Source organism: Phyllobates terribilis, unplaced genomic scaffold (assembly GCF_046119375.1).
Source record: "Phyllobates terribilis strain yellow unplaced genomic scaffold, ASM4611937v1 Scaffold_5__5_contigs__length_657084704, whole genome shotgun sequence".
NCBI lineage: Eukaryota > Metazoa > Chordata > Amphibia > Anura > Dendrobatidae > Phyllobates > Phyllobates terribilis.
This window is the reverse complement of record NW_027362765.1, coordinates 515,325,486-515,345,188: the sequence shown is the minus strand read 5'-3', so window position 1 is coordinate 515,345,188 and position 19,703 is coordinate 515,325,486.

Here is a 19,703-nt window from a genome sequence, read left to right as displayed (position 1 = left end):
CTTCAATAGACCCCTATAGTCTCCCCATGTCCTGCAATAGACCCCTATAGTCTCCCCATGTCCAACAATAGACCCCTATAGCCTCCCCATATCCTGCAATAGACCCCCATAGCCTGCAATAGAGCCTTATAGTCTCCCCATGTCCTGTAATAGACCCCCATAGCCTGCAATAGACCCCTATATCCTCCCCATGTCCTGCAATAGATCCCATAGTCTCCCCATATCATGCAATAGAACCCCATAGCCTGCAATAGACCCCTATAGTCTCCCCATGTCCTGCAATAGACTCCTATAGTCTCCCCATGTCCTGCAAAATACCCCTATAGTCTCCCCATGTCCTGCAATAAACCCCTATATCCTCCCCATGTCCTGCAATAGACCCCTATAGTCTCCCCATGTCCTGTAATAAACCCCTATATCCTCCCCATGTCCTGCAATAGACTCCTATAGTCTCCCCATATCCAACAATACACCCCTATAGCCTCCCCATATCCTGCAATAGACCCCCATAGCCTGCAATAGAGCCCTATATTCTCCCCATGTCCTGTAACAGACCCCCACAGCCTGAAATAGACCCCTATAGTCTCCCCATGTTCTGCAATAGACCCCTATAGTTTCACCATGTCTTGCAATAGACCCCTATAGTCTCCCCATGTCCTGCAATAAACCCTTATATCCTCCCCATGTCCTGCAATAGACCCCATAGTCTCCCCATATCCTGCAATAGACCCCCATAGCCTGCAGTAGACCCCTGTAGTCTCCCAATTTCCTGCAATAGACCTCTATAGTCTCCCAATGTCCTGCAATAGACCCCTATGGTCTCCCCATGTCCTGCAATAGACCCCTATAGCCTTCCCATGTCCTGCAATAGACCCCTATAGTTTCCCCGTGTCCTGCAAGAGACCCCAATAGCCTGCAATAGACCCCTATAGTCTCCCCATGTCCTGCAATATACCCCTATAGTCTCCCCATGTCCTGCAATAGACCCCATAGTCTCCCCATATCCTGCAATAGACCCTCATAGCCTGCAATATACCCCTATAGTCTCCCCATATCATGCAATACAACTCTAGTCTCCCCATGTCCTGCAATAGACCCCTGTAGCCTCCCCATGTCCTGCAATAGACCCCTATAGTCTCCCAATTTCCTGCAATAGATCCCTATAGTCTCCCCATGTCCTGCAATAGACCCCTTTAGTCTCCTCATGTCCAGCAGTAGACCCCTATAGCCTCTCCATGTCCTGCAATAGACCCCTATAGCCTCCCCATATCCTGCAATAGACCCCGATAGCCTCCCCATGTACTGCAATAGACCCCTATAGTCTCCCCATGTTCAGCAATAGTTCCTTATAGTCTCGCCATGTCCTGCAAAAGACCCTCATAGCCTTCAATAGACCCCTATAGTCTCCCCATGTCCTGCAATAGACCCTTATAGTCTCCCCCATGTCCAACAATAGACCCCTATAGCCTCCCCATATCCTGCAATAGACCCTCATAGCCTGCAATAGAGCCTTATAGTCTCCCCATGTCCTGTAATAGACCCCCATAGCCTGCAATAGACCCCTATATTCTCCCCATGTCCTGCAATAGACCCCTATAGTCTCCCCATATCATGCAATAGAACCCCATAGTCTCCCCATGTCCTGCAATAAACCCCTATATCCTCCCAATGTCCTGCAATAGACCCCTATAGTCTCCCCATGTGCAACAATACACCCCTATAGCCTCCCCATATCCTACAATAGACCCCCATAGCCTGCAATAGAGCCCTATAGTCTTCCCATGTCCTGCAATAGACCCCCACAGCCTGAAATAGACCCCTATAGTCTCCCCATGTCCTGCAATAGACCCCTATAGTCTCACCATGTCCTGCAATAGACCCCTATAGTCTCCCCATGTCCTGCAATAAACCCTTATATCCTCCCCATGTCCTGCAATAGACCCCATAGTCCCCCCATATCCTGCAATAGACCCCCATAGCCTGCAATAGACCCCTGTAGTCTCCCAATTTCCTGCAATAGACCTCTATAGTCTCCCAATGTCCTGCAATAGACCCCTATGGTCTCCCCATGTCCTGCAATAGACCCCTATAGCCTGCAATTGACCCCTACAGTCTCCCCATGTCCTGCAATAGACCCCTATAGTCTCCCCATGTCCTCCAATAGACTCCTATAGTCTCCTCATGTCCTGCAATAAACCCCTATAGTCTCCCCATGTCCTGCAATAGACCCCCATAGCCTGCAATATACCCCTATAGTCTCCCCATATCATGCAATAGAACTCCAGTCTCCCCATATCCTGCAATAGACCCCTGTAGCCTCCCCATGTCCTGCAATAGACCCCTATAGTCTCCCAATTTCCTGCAATAGATCCCTATAGTCTCCCCATGTCTAACAATAGACCCCTATAGCCTCCCCATATCCTGCAATCGACCCGCATAGCCTGCAATAGAGCCCTATAGTCTCCCCATGTCCTGCAATAGACCCCCTTAGCCTGCAATAGACCCTATAGTCTCCCCATGTCATGCAATAGACCCCTATAGTCTCCCCATGTCCTGCAATACACCACTATAGTCTCCCCATGTCCTGCAATAAACCCCTATAGTCTCCCCATGTCCTGCAATAAACCCATCTCCCATATCCTGCAATAGACCCCCATAGCCTGCAATAGAGCCCTATAGTCTCCCCATGTCCTGCAATAGATCCCCATAGCCTGCAATAGAACCCTATAGTCTCCCCATGTCCTGCAATAGACCCCTATAGTCTTTTCATGTCCTGCAATAGACCCCTATATTCTCCCCATGTCCTGCAATAAACCCCTATAGTCTCCCCATGTCCTGCAATAGACCCCAGAGTATCCCCATATCCTGCAATAGACCCCCATAGCCTGCAATAGACCCCTATAGTCTCCCCATGTCCTGCAATAGACCCCCATAGCCTGCAATAGACCCCTATAGTCTCCCCATGTCCTGCAATAGACCCCTATAGTCTTTTCATGTCCTGCAATAGACCCCTATAGTCTCTCCATGTCCTGCAATAGACCCCTATAGTCTCCCCGTGTCCTGCAATAGACCCCTATAGTCTCCCCATGTCCCACAATAAACCTCTATATCCTCCCCATGTCCTGCAATAGACCCCATAGTCTCCCCATATCCTGCAATAGACCCCTATAGTCTGCAATAGACCCCTATAGTCTCTCCATGTCATGCAATAGACCCCCATAGCCTGCAATAGACCCCTAGTCTCCCCAGGTCCTGCAATAGACCCATATAGCCTCCCCATGTCCTGCAATAGACCCCTATAGTCTCCCAATTTCCTGCAATAGACCCCTATAGTCTCCCCATGTCCTGCAATACACCTCTATAGTCTCCCCATGTCCTGCAATAAACCCCTATAGTCTCCCCATGTCCTGCAATAAACCTATCTCCCATATCCTGCAATAGACCCCCATAGCCTGCAATAGAGTCCTATAGTCTCCCCATGTCCTGCAATAGACCCCCATAGCCTGCAATAGAACCCTATAGTCTCCCCATGTCCTGCAATAGACCCCTATAGTCTTTTCATGTCCTGCAATAGACCCCTATATTCTCCCCATGTCCTGCAATAAACCCCTATAGTCTCCCCATGTCCTGCAATAGACCCCATAGTATCCCCATATCCTGCAATAGACCCCCATAGCCTGCAATAGACCCCTATAGTCTCCCCATGTCCTGCAATAGACCCCCATAGCCTGCAATAGACCCCTATAGTCTCCCCATGTCCTGCAATAGACCGCTATAGTCTTTTCATGTCCTGCAATAGACCCCTATAGTCTCCCCATGTCCTGCAATAGACCCCTATAGTCTCCCCATGTCCTGCAATAGACCCCATAGTATCCCCATATCCTGCAATAGACCCTCATGGCCTGCAATAGACCCCTATAGTCTCCCCATGTCCTGCAATAGACCCCTATAGTCTCCCCATGTCCTGCAATAGACCCCTATAGTCTCCCCGTGTCCTGCAATAGACCCCTATAGTCTCCCCATGTCCTCCTGCAATAAACCCCTATATCCTCCCCATGTCCTGCAATAGACCCCATAGTCTCCCCAAATCCCGCAATAGACCCCCATAGCCTGCAATAGACCCCTATAGTCTCCCCATGTCATGCAATAGACCCCCATTGCCTGCAATAGACCCCTATAGTCTTCCCATGTCCCACAATAAACCACTATATCCTCCCCATGTCCTGCAATAGACCCCATAGTCTCCCCATATATTGCAATAGACCCCTATAGCCTGCAATAGACCCCTATAGTCTCCCCATGTCATGCAATAGACCCCCATAGCCTGCAATAGACCCCTAGAGTCTCCCCAGGTCCTGCAATAGACCCATATAGCCTCCCCATGTCCTGCAATAGACCCCCTATAGTCTCCCAATTTCCTGCAATAGACCTCTATAGTCTCCCCATGTCATGCAATAGACCCCTATAGTCTCGCCATGTCCTGCAATAGACCCCTATAGTCTCCCTATGTCCTGAAATAAACCCCTATATCCTCCCCATGTCCTGCAATAGACCCCATAGTCTCCCCATATCCTGCAATAAACCCCCATAGCCTGCAATAGACCACTATAGTCTCCCCATGTCATGCAATAGACCCCCATAGCCTGCGATAGACCCCTATAGCCTCCCCATGTCCTGCAATAAACCCCTATAACCTCCCCATGTCCTGCAATAGACCCCATAGTCTCCCCATATCGTGCAGTAGACCCCCATAGTATGCAATAGACCCCTATAGTCTCCCCATGTCATGCAATAGACCTCTATAGTCTCCCCATGTCCTGCAATAGACCCATATAGCCTCCCCATGTCCTGCAATAGACCCCTATAGTCTCCCAATTTCCTGCAATATACCTCTAGCCTCCCCATGTCCTGCAATAGACTCCTATAGCCTTCCCGTGTCCTGCAATAGACCCCTATAGTCTCCCCATGTCCTGCAATAGACCCCCATAGCCTGCAATAGACCCCTATAATCTCTCCATGTCCTGCAATAGACCCCTATAGTCTCTCCATGTCCAACAATAGACCCCTATAGTCCCCCCATGTCCTGCAATATACCCCTATAGTCTCCCCATGTCCTGCAATAGACCCCTATAGTCTCTCCATGTCCTGCAATAGACCCCTATAGTCCCCCCATGTCCTGCAATAGCACCCTATAGTCTCCCCATGTCCTATAATAGACCCCTATAGTCTCCCCACGTCCTGCAATAGACCCCTATAGTCTCCCCATGTCCTGCAATAGACCCCTATAGTCTCCCTATGTCCTGCAATAGACCCCCATAGTCTCCCCATGTCCTGCAATAGACCCAGGGTCCGAGTGGGGCACCGGTACACCGGAGAATTCTCTGGTGGGCCCGGGTCCTCAGCAGGCGCCCGAGCTGGACACACGGGGCCCCGGGTTAACATGGCCGCCGGTGCTCCACAGTGCAAATGCCCGGAGGGTCAGGAAGGCCCTTGCGGTGCGGCTGATGTGGGCAATCTGGCCTGCTTCTTGGACCCCCAGGCACCGGGGGGCCCATGGCCAGATTGCCCTCACCCTGTGCGATGGGCAGGGAGTGATCCCTCCAGCTCCGCTGCCGACAGGAGAAAAATGGCTGCGGAGCCAGAGGGATCCGTCCTCACCTCTGCTTCCTGCCCACTGCTTCCTCCCTGACACAGGTTTCCGCTGCTTGATGACATCATCATGCAGCGCGAGCCTGTGTCAGGGAGAAAGATGCCAGGCAGGAAGCAGAAGACGATGCTGTGGGGGAGTGTGTTGAGAGGTAAGTGATTTTTTTTTTTTAACTAATAGTCTGGACTGAAGATGGAGAGAACTGGGGACAGCAATGGTGATGGAGGAGGTGGGGGGAAATGAGGGAGAGCAATGGTGATGGTGGGGGGAGATGAGGGAAAGCAATGGTGATGGTGCGGGGTGATATGGGAGAGTGATGGAGGAGGTGGGGGGAGATATGCATGGCATGGTGATGGAGGAGGTAGGGGGAGATATGCATGGCATGGTGATGGAGGAGATAGGGGGAGATATGCATGGCATGGTGATGGAGGAGATAGGGGGAGATATGCATGGCATGGTGATGGAGGAGGTGGGGGGAGATAAACATGGCATGGTGATGGAGGAGGTGGGGGGAGATATGACATGGTACTGGTGATGGAGGAGGTGGGGGAGATATGGCAATGATGATGGAGCAGGTGGAAAAGATATGGCAATGATGATGGAGCAGGTGGGGGAGATATGGCAATGATGACTGAGCAGGTGGGGGGAGATATGGCAATGATGATGAAGGAGGTGGTGGGGGAGATATGGCGATGATGGAGGTGGTGGTGGGGGAGATGTGGCAATGATGGAGGAGGTGATGGGGCGAGATATGGCAATGATGGAGGAGGTGATGGGGCGAGATATGGCAATGATGGAGGTGGTGGGGGGAGATATGGCAATGATGACGGAGGAGGTGGGGGAGATATGGCAATGATGATGGAGGAGGTGGGGGAGATATGGCAATGATGGAGGAGATATGACAATGATGGAGGGGTAGGGGAGATATGACAATGATGGAGGAGGTAGGGGAGATATGACAATGATGGAGGAGGTAGGGGAGATATGACAATGATGGAGGAGGTAGGGGAGATATGACAATGATGGAGCAGGTAGGGGAGATATGACAATGATGGAGAAGGTGGGGGAGATATGACAATGTTGAAGAAGGTGGGGGAGAGCAATGATGGAGAAGGTGGGGGAGAGCAATGATAGAGGAGGTGGGGGAGAGCAATGATGGAGGTGGGGGGAGAGAAATGATGGGGAATTATTTGGACGCTATATACTGTTAATATCTTGTCTGGTCACGGTGTGGTGGTATTTCTTCCTTGTATGTGGTATTATTCGGTCACTATGTGGTGGTAATATGTGGTCTGGCCATGGTGTGGTGGTATTTCTCCCTTGTATGTGGTATTATTCAGTCACTATGTGGTGGTAATATGTGGTCTGGTCATGGTGTGGTGGTATTTCTCCCTTGTATGTGGTATTATTCAGTCACTATGTGGTGGTAATATGTGGTCTGGTCATGGTGTGGTGGTATTTCTCCCTTGTATGTGGTATTATTCAGTCACTATGTGGTGGTAATATGTGGTCTGGTCATGGTGTGGTGGTATTTCTCCCTTGTATGTGGTATTATTCAGTCACTATGTGGTGGTAATTTGTGGTCTTGTCATGGTGTGGTGGTATTTCTCCCTTTTATGTGGTATTATTCAGTCACTATGTGGTGGTAATATGTGGTCTGGTCATGGTGTGGTGGTATTTCTTCCTTGTATGTAGTATCATTCGGTCACTATGTGGTGGTAATATGTGGTCTGGTCATGGTGTATTGCTATTTCTCCCTTGTATGTAGTATTATTCGGTCACTATGTGGTGGTAATATGTGGTCTGGTCATGGTGTGGTGGTATTTCTCCCTTGTATGTAGTATTATTCGGTCACTATGTGGTGATAATATGTGGTCTGTTCATGGTGTGGTGGTATTTCTCCCTTGTATATGGTACTATTGGTGTTGGTATAGTGGATTGTGTTGTGTATGGCTGTCATTTGTTCTCTCTGATATTAATTAGGAGAAGATTCTTTATTTCCATTAGTGATTAAATACTTGGAACAAGATGCACTTACAGGGGTTCTCTGGGGAAAACAAGTAATCACCTCTCCACAGGATAAGTGATAAATTATTGATTAGTGGGGGTCTGACTGCTGGGACCCGCACCGATTGGTAGAATGTGGAGCTTTTATCCCCATTAGACTGGAGCTCATGTGCGACTTGACCACTGATCCATTCATTCCCTCAGTGGCTGTTCTTGTTTTTTTCCTGGAAGCCCCAAAGAGGATGAATGGAGCTGCAGTCAGATGTCCCACCTACTGCTGCATTTTAAAATGGGGATAAGTGTCCTGTCAGGGATAAAACTTGACCATACTTCCGATAGGTGCGTTTTCCAATGTTCAGACCCAAACGATCAATAAGTGATCACCAATCCTGTGGATCCCATGGATCGGTGATAAATCGTATCAACCAAAGAACCCCTTTAATGCAAAATACCATAATTCTACATCCCAGTTATGGTGGTGCACAGTAGATGTGCATGAGCTGCTTGTGATTTACAGTTGACGCTCCACTATAACGGGGATATCGGCTAACAGTTATTTGCATATTACTGTAGGTTGGGCCCTGAGGATCAATTCCTCCTGTGGGCCCCAGACACCCCAGTCCGGCACTGAATAGACCCCTATAGCTTCACCATGTCTTGCAATAGACCCCTATAGTCTCTCTATGTCCTGCAATAGAGCCCTATAGTCTCCCCATGTCCTGCAATAAACCCCTATATCCTCCCCATGTCCTGCAATAGACCCCCATAGTCTCCCCATGTCCTGCAATAGACCCCCATGTCCTGCAATAGACCGCTATAGTCTCCCCATGTCCTGCAATAGACCGCTATAGTCTCCCCATGTCCTGCAATAGACCCCCATGTCCTGCAATAGACCGCTATAGTCTCCCCTTGTCCTGCAATAGACCCCTATAGCCTCCCCATGTCCTACAATAGACCCCCATAGCCCGCAATAGCACCCTATAGTCTCCCCATGTCCTGCAATAGACCCCCATAACCTGTAATAGACCCTATAGTCTTCCTATGTCCTGCAATAGACCCCCATAACCTACAATAGACCCCTATAGTCTCCCCGTGTCCTGTCAAACATCCCAAACGCATTGAAAAAAAAAACACACATATTCACCTCGCTCCCATTCCCCCGGGGCTGTACCTCTGGCTCCTGTCTCTGATGCACTGACGCGATGACATAATCGCGTCAGCTGCTTCACACGCTGATTGGTAGAGGAAGGGGCTGGAGGCCCCGCCTGTTACAGCGGGAGGAGTCCGCACGCAGTCACACACAAACAAACATATACAGACATATACAGACACGCATAAACACATTTGAAACACAAAAATACATATAAACAGACATCACACAATGATATCTGCCTGCACACACACACACACACTGTGACATGCCCGCACACACACGTCACTTACCATCCCCTGGCTCGGCTCCAGACGTCGTCCAGCTCCTCTCTGGTGCAGCAGTGCAGGGCGCACACTGTATGACATCACACTAGCAGACACGGCCGCGCACAGGGAAGTTAACAGGTGCAGTGCTGGCTCGGCCGAAGAAGAAGTAGCGGCCCTGCGCCGCTGCTGGGGGAGCGGTCCGGGGCCCCCCCGCCTCAGCCTGCCGGTGTCTGCCGCATTGGCACCATTGGCTATGGCAGATCAAGCCTTTCTTAATGTTGTGTCTGTGGCTATTCATCCTCTAATGGATCGCTTGGGTCGTCTGACCTACATATTGTAAATTACAGTCACATTTTAATAAAAAAAATTGCATAATCGGTATTACAATTAACTAATTGGTTGATGGAAAATAATTCTCTGTGACAGCAGAGGAAAACTCCTTGCATTCATGTATGATCATTTTACAACAGGGACATTTGTTAATGCTATAGCAATAGGATCCCTTGATTGGGGATGTTGAAGATGAAACAAAGGAAAGTGATCTTTGTACTACATTAGATTTTATTTTGCTCAGAGCAATATGATTTTTTATATTCCTACTTCTGCGGAAAATAATATTAGGTTTCTCTGTGATGTACCCCGATAAAACGGGATCATTGCTGAGAATAGCCCAATGTTTGGCCAAGGCGTCCCTTATTAGTTTGTGCGATTTATTAAATGTAGTAATAAAACTATATTTGATTTTTTTGTTTAATTCTGTATCGTCCAACTGGGTTTTATTGGTTGTGTCCCTTTTGATTTGCCAAGACAGTTCCCCTGGCTCAATCTGAACGTACGTCTAAAAGCATGATTTAATGTTTTTTAGATGCCTTTTTGTTAGTATGTGAGCTTCTTTCAGGAAGTCTTCAGCACTGCTATGTATAGCAAAAATCATGATCTCTTATGAATGCCGGCGAGCCAGCGTTCACAGGAGGATTGTAATGACAGGCACAAGGGTTATCTGCAGACCCCCGGCTGTCATGACATCCCATCGGCGTCCCTGTTGCGGGGCACCAGTGGGTGGCTGGAATAACATGCTTCCGGCCAATGCATGTTAAATCCCACTGTCAGACATTGACAGCGGGATTTAACTGTCTAACAGCCGCAGGCTGAGCACCGCTCTACCCACGGCTGTTAAAGGCACATGATGCCTGATTAAACCAGCCATCATGTGCAGTGAGACATGCGGGTTCAGCGTCGGAGCCAGCATCAACGTCAGGGACACGACATATGATGTAAATATACGTCATATATCGTGAATGAGTTAATGCTATTATTGTTGAACTGTTTCACCCCCACTGTTGTTGTTGTTGATGGTGTTGGTGTTACCTATGTTAGGCTTTTTTCAATTAAAGACACTTTGTCAGCACAGAATAATTGTTCAAACTAAGTATCGCCGCTTGGTGCATCTTGGCAATCATTTAACTATATCTTGCCACCTGCATATTTTTTTTCAATCCTCCACTCTTTAATTGACAGCTCTGGCTTCATGGAGCCAGAGAAAGGCAGAGATAGAGGGAAACCAAGCAGGTGGGAAGGTGTATATAAATTATTGGCCATGCCTTTGTCCACCGAATGCCTGTACTTGGTTTGACCAGTCATGAGCACCTAGTAGATTTGCTGTGTTGCACTAATGCTATGTGTGTGATCGTGCTCCAGTGGCTTGGGGAACAACTAAATTAGTACCCTTATAGCCTCTAAGACAATCTCAGATGAACAAGACCCTTCAATTAAATGTCTCCACTATCCTGAAAGGGAAATAATTAGTAAAGTGAGACTTTCGGAAAATAATGTGTTTTTGTAGAAGGCAGTGTGAAAAAAAAAACTGTAATCTACCAAAGCTTATATGGCAAGGTTGCTATGAAGAGTGCTGAAGGTGGATATGCTCAGTCCTGGATTTGTAGAAGGCATAGCAGCACCTGACGCACATCTTACAAACTGAGTTATGTAACTGCCAACCTTTCCTCTCCATCCCGGTGAATTAATCTCTCGATTAAAGAGAGGTTTATTATGACATTTATGACAAAGCCTGTCTTAACAGAGCGGGTTTTGTGTTTGTTTTTAGAAGTTCAGTACTGCCTTTCACCACTGGCTTTCCAAAGATTTTGATACAGATCAAGGCTGTTGAAGCATAAATGTAATCAAGGGATTTCATCTTTGGTGAACAGACAATAATATACTAAGAAACTGCTCATACCACCATTGCCTGTGTGACATGCAGAAGTAGTGCTGTTGCAGAGTGTGACATACAGAAGTAGTTCTGTTGCTTTAAAAGCATTCAGCAGCTATTAGAAGTAACACAAGCACAGGAGACAGGAAATGTTGTGCTACAGAAGCTTCCAGCCACTAGAGGGGTTAACACAGTCACAGGAGAAGGGAGTGTTTTAGCAGAGCCCCAGGGGGATTGTGGGGAAGTTGTTTACTGTCTGGCTGGAGCCGAAGAGAAAGGTGGCTTATGATCTGTATCTCACAGAAGGCAAGGGAACAGAATTCAGGTCAGGAAGGAAGCTAAACAAAGGTCAGTTAGACTCCCTGAGCTAACAGTGTGGAGTAGTATCAGCCAAGAAGATAAGGACTGTAAGGAAGCCTGTCATAGAGATCATCTCCCTCGTCACACCTTTCCCTCCTCCATTTCCATGCAGGATAAAGAATGCTGTGTACTATTGAGTCCTTGTGTAGGAAAAGCCTGTGGTTGTGTATGCATTAAAACTGTGCTATACTGTGCTACCGGATAATAGACTGTGTACTGCTGTGCTGCAAAGGAGACTGCACTGTTATTACTGGAGCATGTTGCTCAAAGAGACATTTCCATTGCACAGGCCGTGCCTCATTAAATGTTACTGTTCTGAAGACTCTTGTCAGATGTGTCTGGTCAGCAACTGGGTCTATTGTGTGCCTGAGAGAAGCTGCAGCCTATAATCGCCCTGAGTATCTGTTCCCCCAGGATTCAAACCAATTCATGTAACCGATCTCGCCCCTATCTGAACTAAGGCGCAATATAACTAAGAGCAATATAACACAAGTGGGAATTTGTATAATAAATATTGATCATTTGTCTTTTATCCAAATATGAAAGTTGCACCCTAAATACTGCTGAGAAGCTCAAAAATAATTAACCTTACACATTATGTCAAGGGAAGTCTGGCCTGGCCCGGAGTGTAAAGGCTGGAAGTATTGCGCCCCCTTGGGGCTCAATATTTTTGAGCTTCTCAGCAGTATTTAGGGTGCAACTTTCATATTTGGATAAAAGACAAATGATCAATATTTATTATACAAATTCCCACTTGTGTTATATTGCTCCCTATTTCAGATTTGCCGATCATCTGTTGACCCAACTTTTTGTCATTTGGGCCTGTACCCAGACCATTTTGTATTGCTATTCTGTCCATCATATTTACTTCTGTGTGGTTTTTAAATCAATTTTTTCAATAAAATGTATGTGTGTTTTTAAAGCTACTCCTTTGTTTCTCCTGTTTGACCTATTGTGTAGAGTAGAGCACAGCTTTGTGTCTTTATAAACACCTCTTGCAGATTTTATCTCACAGCAGTCAGTGTGGGACAGTATTATATTAATTATATTTTTGGTAATACCTTCACTTTTCAAGAATGTGAAAATAGCATTCAATATAATGGAGATGGTTAACAGGAGAGTAGGATTGGCTCTTTTCCTTAGTCTTAATTCTAAATAGGCATTTGACCACTTGGATGGGTCTTTTCAATTTTTGCCTATGTAAGCAGGTTGTTCGGATGACAAGAACAAGGCATCAGTAACCAACTTAACTGTTTATTTTCCTAACACAGATATGGAGAAGAATAGTTTTGGTCATGCGAAAACAGAATATTTACAGAATACATTATCGACAAGATTGATATCAAACACAATATAGCTTTTGCAGCAGGATTCCTCTCCTCTACCTCTATCTAACTCCTAGTGGATACAACTGTCACGCAAGGTGTGGGAAAGACTTAGTGCAACACAAAGGGAAATGGGAAAGGAAGCCCAGACTCTAGGGAAAGGGGGGAGTGGGGATCTCCTGGCTGATAGAATATCACCCTGTCTCCCCTAATGTCCTTATATAGGCTCTTCCCAATTGCCATACTCATTCCTCGCCCTGTCTTTCCCTGGCGTTTGGCTAAGGCTAGGGAAGAGAGGAGATGAGCACTAGTCAATCCCCACTGAACACTAAACACAACAAGGGAGAACAAACAGGGGAAAATTGCTTAGCTTTAGACGAGTCCAGACAAATGCGCACATGTCCTTAAGCACTAGAGAGGAAGAAGTACTGCACTTGCTAAAGTCTTCACAAGGAGAAATGAATATCGCCGGCACCTCCCTCTGGAACACAGCAGGTATTTATACACCCAGGCCAGGGAGTTAATTAGCCCAAGGAAGGTAGCCGCTGGGCCCTCGAGACAGCCTCTAAAAGTGTCTGCAATGCCAAAAGTAGAGACCTTCTGCAACCCACTGCAGGGCGACTTTCTGTCACTTCTGACACACCCGTGACAGTACCCCCCCCCCCTCTACGATTGGCCTCCAGACACTCAGGACCAGGTTTCTCAGGATAAGTGGTGTAGTATGAACGAACCAACCTTTGGGTGTTCACCTCTGATGCTGAAATCCACTGTCACGGGTTTGTCAGAGGTGACAGACAGTCGCCCTGCAGTTGGTTTCAGGAGATCTCTACGTTTGGCATTGCAGACAGCTTCTTATATAAGAGGCTGTCTTTAGGACCGAGCGGCCCCTCCCTGTTGCTAATTAGCTCTCTGGTCTGGGTGTATATATACCTGGTGTGTCTGAGAGGGAGTCGCCGGCTATATTCATTTCTACTTGTGTTGCTTAGCATGAGCAGTACTTCGTCCTCTCTGGAGCTTGAGGCCGTGTGCATATTTGGAGTCTTCTAAAAGCTAAGCAATTTCCTTCTCTTTTGTCTTCCCTTGTTGTCTTTAGTGTTTAGTGGAGGTTGACGAGGGCTCATCTCCTTCCATCCCTAGCTGTAGCCTTACATCAGGGAAAGTAGGGCGAGGCACGCATGCGGCGATTGCTGAAGAGGCAATATAGGGACGATAGTTGAGACAGGGTGACGCTAGACCAGACTAGGAGGTCTCCATTTCCCCCTTTCCCTAGTGTCTGGGCTCCCTCTCCCTTTTCCCTCTGTGTTGCACTAACACCTGTCGTGACACCCACATCCTCTCCTCTGGACCATAGCTTTTCCAGTGCACCAAGTATTGTAGAGAACGACATTGGAGACGAGAATCTACAATCCTCGAAATCTGTAACTCCAGATTACCATCAACCTTTACTGGAGGAGGTGGTAGAAATGAGGGCACAAGAGGTTCCACATACTTCTTGATTCAGGACCTATGGAACACGTTGTGGAACTTAAGGGCCTGAGGAAGTTCAAGACGAAATGCTGTCGGGTTAATAACGGCCGTTATTTTATAGGAACCAATAAACCTAGATCCCAGCTTCCAAGAAGGAACTTTCAATCTTATATTCCTCGTAGACAACCACACAAAGTCATTCACATTCAGGTCCAGACCTGGCAAGCGTTTTCTGTCAGCCATACGTTTATACCTGTCTCCCATGATCTTTAAATTACTCAGAACACCCGAACATACAGAAGAGAGCGACGAAGCAAACTGTTCCTCCTCAGGAACTCCTGAAGCTCCTCCCCCACTAAAGGGACTAAACTGTGGGTGATAACTGTATGCACTGAAGAATGGTGACCTGCCAGTGGATTCTTGACGATGATTATTAATGGCAAATTCTGTCAGCGGTAAGTAGGATGCCCAATCCTCCTGATTTTCGGAGACAAAACACCTGAGGTAGGTCTCCAAATTCTGATTTACACGCTTAGTCTGTCAATTCGACTGAGGGTGGAAGGCAGAGGAAAAGGACAGCTGTACCCCCAGTCGAGAACAGAATGCCTTCCAGAACTTGGAAACAAACTGGGTCCCCCGATCTGACATGACATCGGAGGGAACCCCGTGAAACTTTACGATCTCATTTATTAACACCTGAGTAAGTGTCTTGGCATTTGGAAGTGCAGGCAATGCGACGAAGTGAACCATTTTACTGAACCTATCTACTACCACCAAAACCACCGTTTTGCCTGCCTGCAGAAACCGGTAGGTAAGTAATAAAATCCACGGCCTACTAGGGATAGGTAGCAGAAGAAGAGTATCAGATGGATGGTTATGCGAAACCTTAGAACGTGCACAAATACTACAAGCAGCTTCATGTGCAATCACATCCCGATGCAACCCCGGCCACCAAAAATGACGAGAGAGGAGGTCCGTGGTTGCCTTACCACCTGGATGCCCAGCAAGCACAGAGTTATGATGTTTCCTAATTACTTTGCTGGGCAGATTAGATGGTACAAATAACCTTCCTGAAGGGCAGGAGGCAGGGGCATCCCCATGAGCCTCCAGTTCAGGATACAGTGCCGAAATGACTACCCCTTTCTGTAATATTGGGTCAGGGTTCTCATGGTTACCACCCCCAGGGAAGCTCTGGGACAAAGCACTAGCCTTGACATTTTTGACCCTTGGATGAAAAGTGACAACAAAATTGAACCTAGTAAAAAAAAAGGGACCATCTGGCTTGCCTAGGGTTGAGACGTTTAGCTGACTGGAGATGTGACAGGTTCTCATGGTCAGTAATAATAGTAATAGGATGGACAGCCCCCTCTAAGCAATGTCGCCATTCTTTGAACGTCAATTTGATCGTCAAAAGTTCCCTATTACCCACGTCATAATTTCTCTCAGACGAAGCCAATTTTTTTAGAAAAGAAGGCGCATGGACATCATTTACCAAGGGACAGACCCTGAAACAACACAGCCCCAACCCCAACGTCTGACGCATCAAACTCCACAAGAAAGGGTGAGGCAAATGTGGCACCCCAGGGGTCTGGTTTCCACAGTAACAAGCAATGTTATGTCTGAGAGCAGGTGGGAGGTCTCTTGGCCAGGGATCCTGTGCATGCCACACCTCCTGCCCAGTCTTGGGAGGGGAAGACCTTCCCCTATATAAACCCGGGGCTGAAGCAGGGTTAGTCAGTCAAGGAGAGTAGAGACAAGAAACAGTCACAGGAAGAAACAGCAGAAGCTCAGTGGGAGCAATACTACTACAAGTAAGGGGCTGGCAGCTGCAGAGCTCGCCCTGACTGAGAAGCTTTCTTACCGGACCCGGCGTCCGAGGCTGTGGGGACTAACTCTTACCCAGCAGCAGAAGCCGACCGGCAGTGGATTTCAGGTCCTCAGGCCCAGAAACCCGAAGGCACGGTCACACGCGTGGGACCAGCGCCGCCATCGTGGAGCGGAAGCCATTAGAAGGCCCCGAGTCACCGGCCATACGGGTGAGCACCACACGGTACACTCAGGGACGTGGGCTACTTATATCCGCTTCTAGCAAGGTAGCCAGAAGAGTACAGTCAGTTTGGGAAGCCTACAACTCCGCCTGGCCAGGGGAGATCCCATCTGCTCAAGGACTGACCAGGCCCCGTTCGCTAGCAAGTACTCCGGGAGGGTCTATCGTTGTTACCAGTAAAGACCCTGAATTACACCGCACCGTCTCTGAGTGGTTCCTGCTACCCTCATCTTCCACGTCGGCTGCCCTGAGGCCATACCCCTCCCGTTGGGGGTTATACTATCACGCTGCACAATTCTACACCGGCCTCAGCGGTCTGCCCTGTAGCGGCAGCTCCATAGCTGCAAATCAACGGGTGGCGTAGTCGACACTCAAATAACATCTATCAAGACTGCCACACACTAAGTTGACTCCCTGGGCACGGACCGGGTCCCCGCCACTCGGAGACTACAACCCTCATCTGATCCGGTTCCGGGTAAGCCCCCGTGCGCGAGACGCTGCGCGACACAGCAGGCCCAGGGGCGCGTCAACTTTGGCGTAGTCGGCAGGATTTCGTGCCCGCAACCACCGGGTACTGCGTGCCTGAAAAAGAGACTTTTAAAACTTACCATCCGTGAAGTTTTCCCGCCATCGGTGAAGATTCCCGCCATCCGGCGCCATTTTCAGCCTTCTTCCCGCCATCTGTGAAGATTCCCGCCATCCGGCGCCATCTTCAGCCTTCTTCCCGCCATCCGTGGAGTTTTCCCGCCATTGGACGCCATCTTGAGGACGCCGCGCGGGAAGAAGAGGGGCGTGGACTCCGAAAGCGCGCGAGAACTGAAGCCCCGCCTCACGTCCGGACGTTGCGTAAGGTCCTGGAAGGAGCCCAGCAGACGCCGACGTCACCGGAGCGCGACGGAAGGTCCTCAACCCTGACGATCTACTGCGGAGCCGCAGCCTACGGAACAGGATCATCGCAAGGTAGGCCACGGTCCACTAGGGGGGAGGAAGATGTCGGATGCGGAGGAGAGCTTCATTGCCTCAACCCCCGCCAGCGCCACCGCTGCTGCAGTTATGCCCTTCACCATGCCCTATATCCCGGGAGCAGCTTGGCTACCCCAGTACTCAGGGGAGTCACATACCCTGCATGACTTTAGAGAAAAGCTGGATAGCCTCTTCCAGGTGTACCCCCTCACAGAAGAGCAAAAAGTGAGCATCCTGGTGGCCCAACTAACCGGGGCAGCCAAAAGGGAAGTAAAATCCTGGCCACCTGGGAGGAAGACTGTCGCAGGGATACTAACCCGTCTGAAGGATACCTTTGATACCCGCACCTCAGCCGAGATTAAGCTTAGATTCTACGGGTGCAAGCAGCGAGCGCATGAGAGTATAAGGGACTATGCACTAAACCTACAAGAGGCCCTGAGGGCCATTAAGCAGACCGACCCTGATGGAGTGGGAAACGAGGACAGGCTGTTGACCGAACAATTTATAGAGGGACTATATTGTAATGCCCACCGAACCCAGTTGCGGGCGATGGTCTTACAGGATCCCCATCTGGGCTTTGCACAGTTCAAGGACAGAGCCATCCGGGTGCTCCGAGAACCGGCACCGGGTGGCGTTGTGACCCACAGGCGCCCAGCTATCACTTACCACCAGGAGGCGGCGCCCTTGTCGGCAGGGCCTGTGGGAGCTGATGCGCAGGCTTTGGACAATGACCCGGCTCCAGACCTACACCATCAGGTCCAAGAGCTAGCTAAGAGCGTTGCTGCACTAACCCGAACTGTGCAGTCTTTACAGGTTTCCACCCCAGGGAAGATCCAGCTGGCATCCGGACCGGAGGACATCCCGTGGCGTCGACCAAGGAGGACCCCACCGGCCAGAGGAAGACCCAGTGACCGATACAGCGAAGACGGACGACCCATCTGCCGCCGCTGCAATCAACCCGGACATATGGCAAGGTACTGTTCTTTAAACGGGCACAACCTGGGGTAGAGGGCCAACCCCCAGGAAAAAGATCACCAGGCCCATCGAACTGGCGCGACAGATATGTGGGAGGACGTCCAGTCTTGCCTGTGGTACTGGATGGCATTCCCATGAGTGCCCTACTGGACACCGGGTCACAGGTCACCACCATCCCGTACGTGCTCTTTAAGCAGTACTGGAATGACTCGGATATTACCCGCTACCCTGACGACGACTTGAGTATCATCGCCAGCAATGGCCAGCCCGTGCCACAGATCGGATTTAAAGAGGTGACCATCAAAATCGGTAGAGTCGAACTGGCAGCACAGGGACTGATCATTGTAGATATTGACAAACATGAGAGTCACCCAAAAATAACTCTAGGAACTAATGTAATTGAAAATTGTCTTGCAGAGGTGATTTTCCTTTTACAGCAGGTTGCCAAGAACGCCAGCTCCGGCGAGCAGCGGGTGCTCCAGAAAGAGATCCGGGCACTGATGCGACGGCAACAGGTGGAACTCTCCGGCAGTGAGATTGGTAGCGTAAGAATGTGTGACCCTTTTCCTATTGCCATGCCCCCAAAAAGTGAAATGATGATTTGGTGCCGGGCAGCTATTGGTCTGAGAGGTAGAGATTACCAGGCAATGGTAGAACCAGTTTACTCAGACAGTAGGCCCACCATCTTGACAGCACGGGGGGTGGTTAATGTACGCCATGGGAGGGTGCCCGTTCGCATAATCAATATCGGGAAGAGGGAAGTGTACCTGCCCCGGTATGCCACGCTAGCCAAATTATATACCATTAACCAAAATGCTATACAATCTGTGGAACCCTTGCCTCCATCTCACCCGGAGGAAGGTAACGGCTCTAAGAAAACAATGGAGGACTGGTGTCAGCAACTACATTTGGGTACTGACTCCACTCCCTTACATCAGAAACAGGGAGTCTATCGGGTGGTTCAAGAGTACGAGAGAGTGTTTAGTAAACACCCGTTAGACTTCGGGCGAGTCAAGGGGGTAGAACACCACATCCCCACGGGAGACCATCCTCCCATAAAAGAGAGGTATCGACCCGTACCCCCTGCACACTACCAACACGCCAAGGGGATGCTTAGAGACATGAAGGAGGCTGGGGTGATCAGGGATAGCTGTAGCCCCTGGGCAGCTCCACTAGTCTTAGTCAGAAAAAAAGACAACACCATGAGGATGTGTGTAGATTACCGGAAAATCAACCGTATCACACACAAGGATGCGTACCCCTTACCAAGGATAGAGGAGTCAT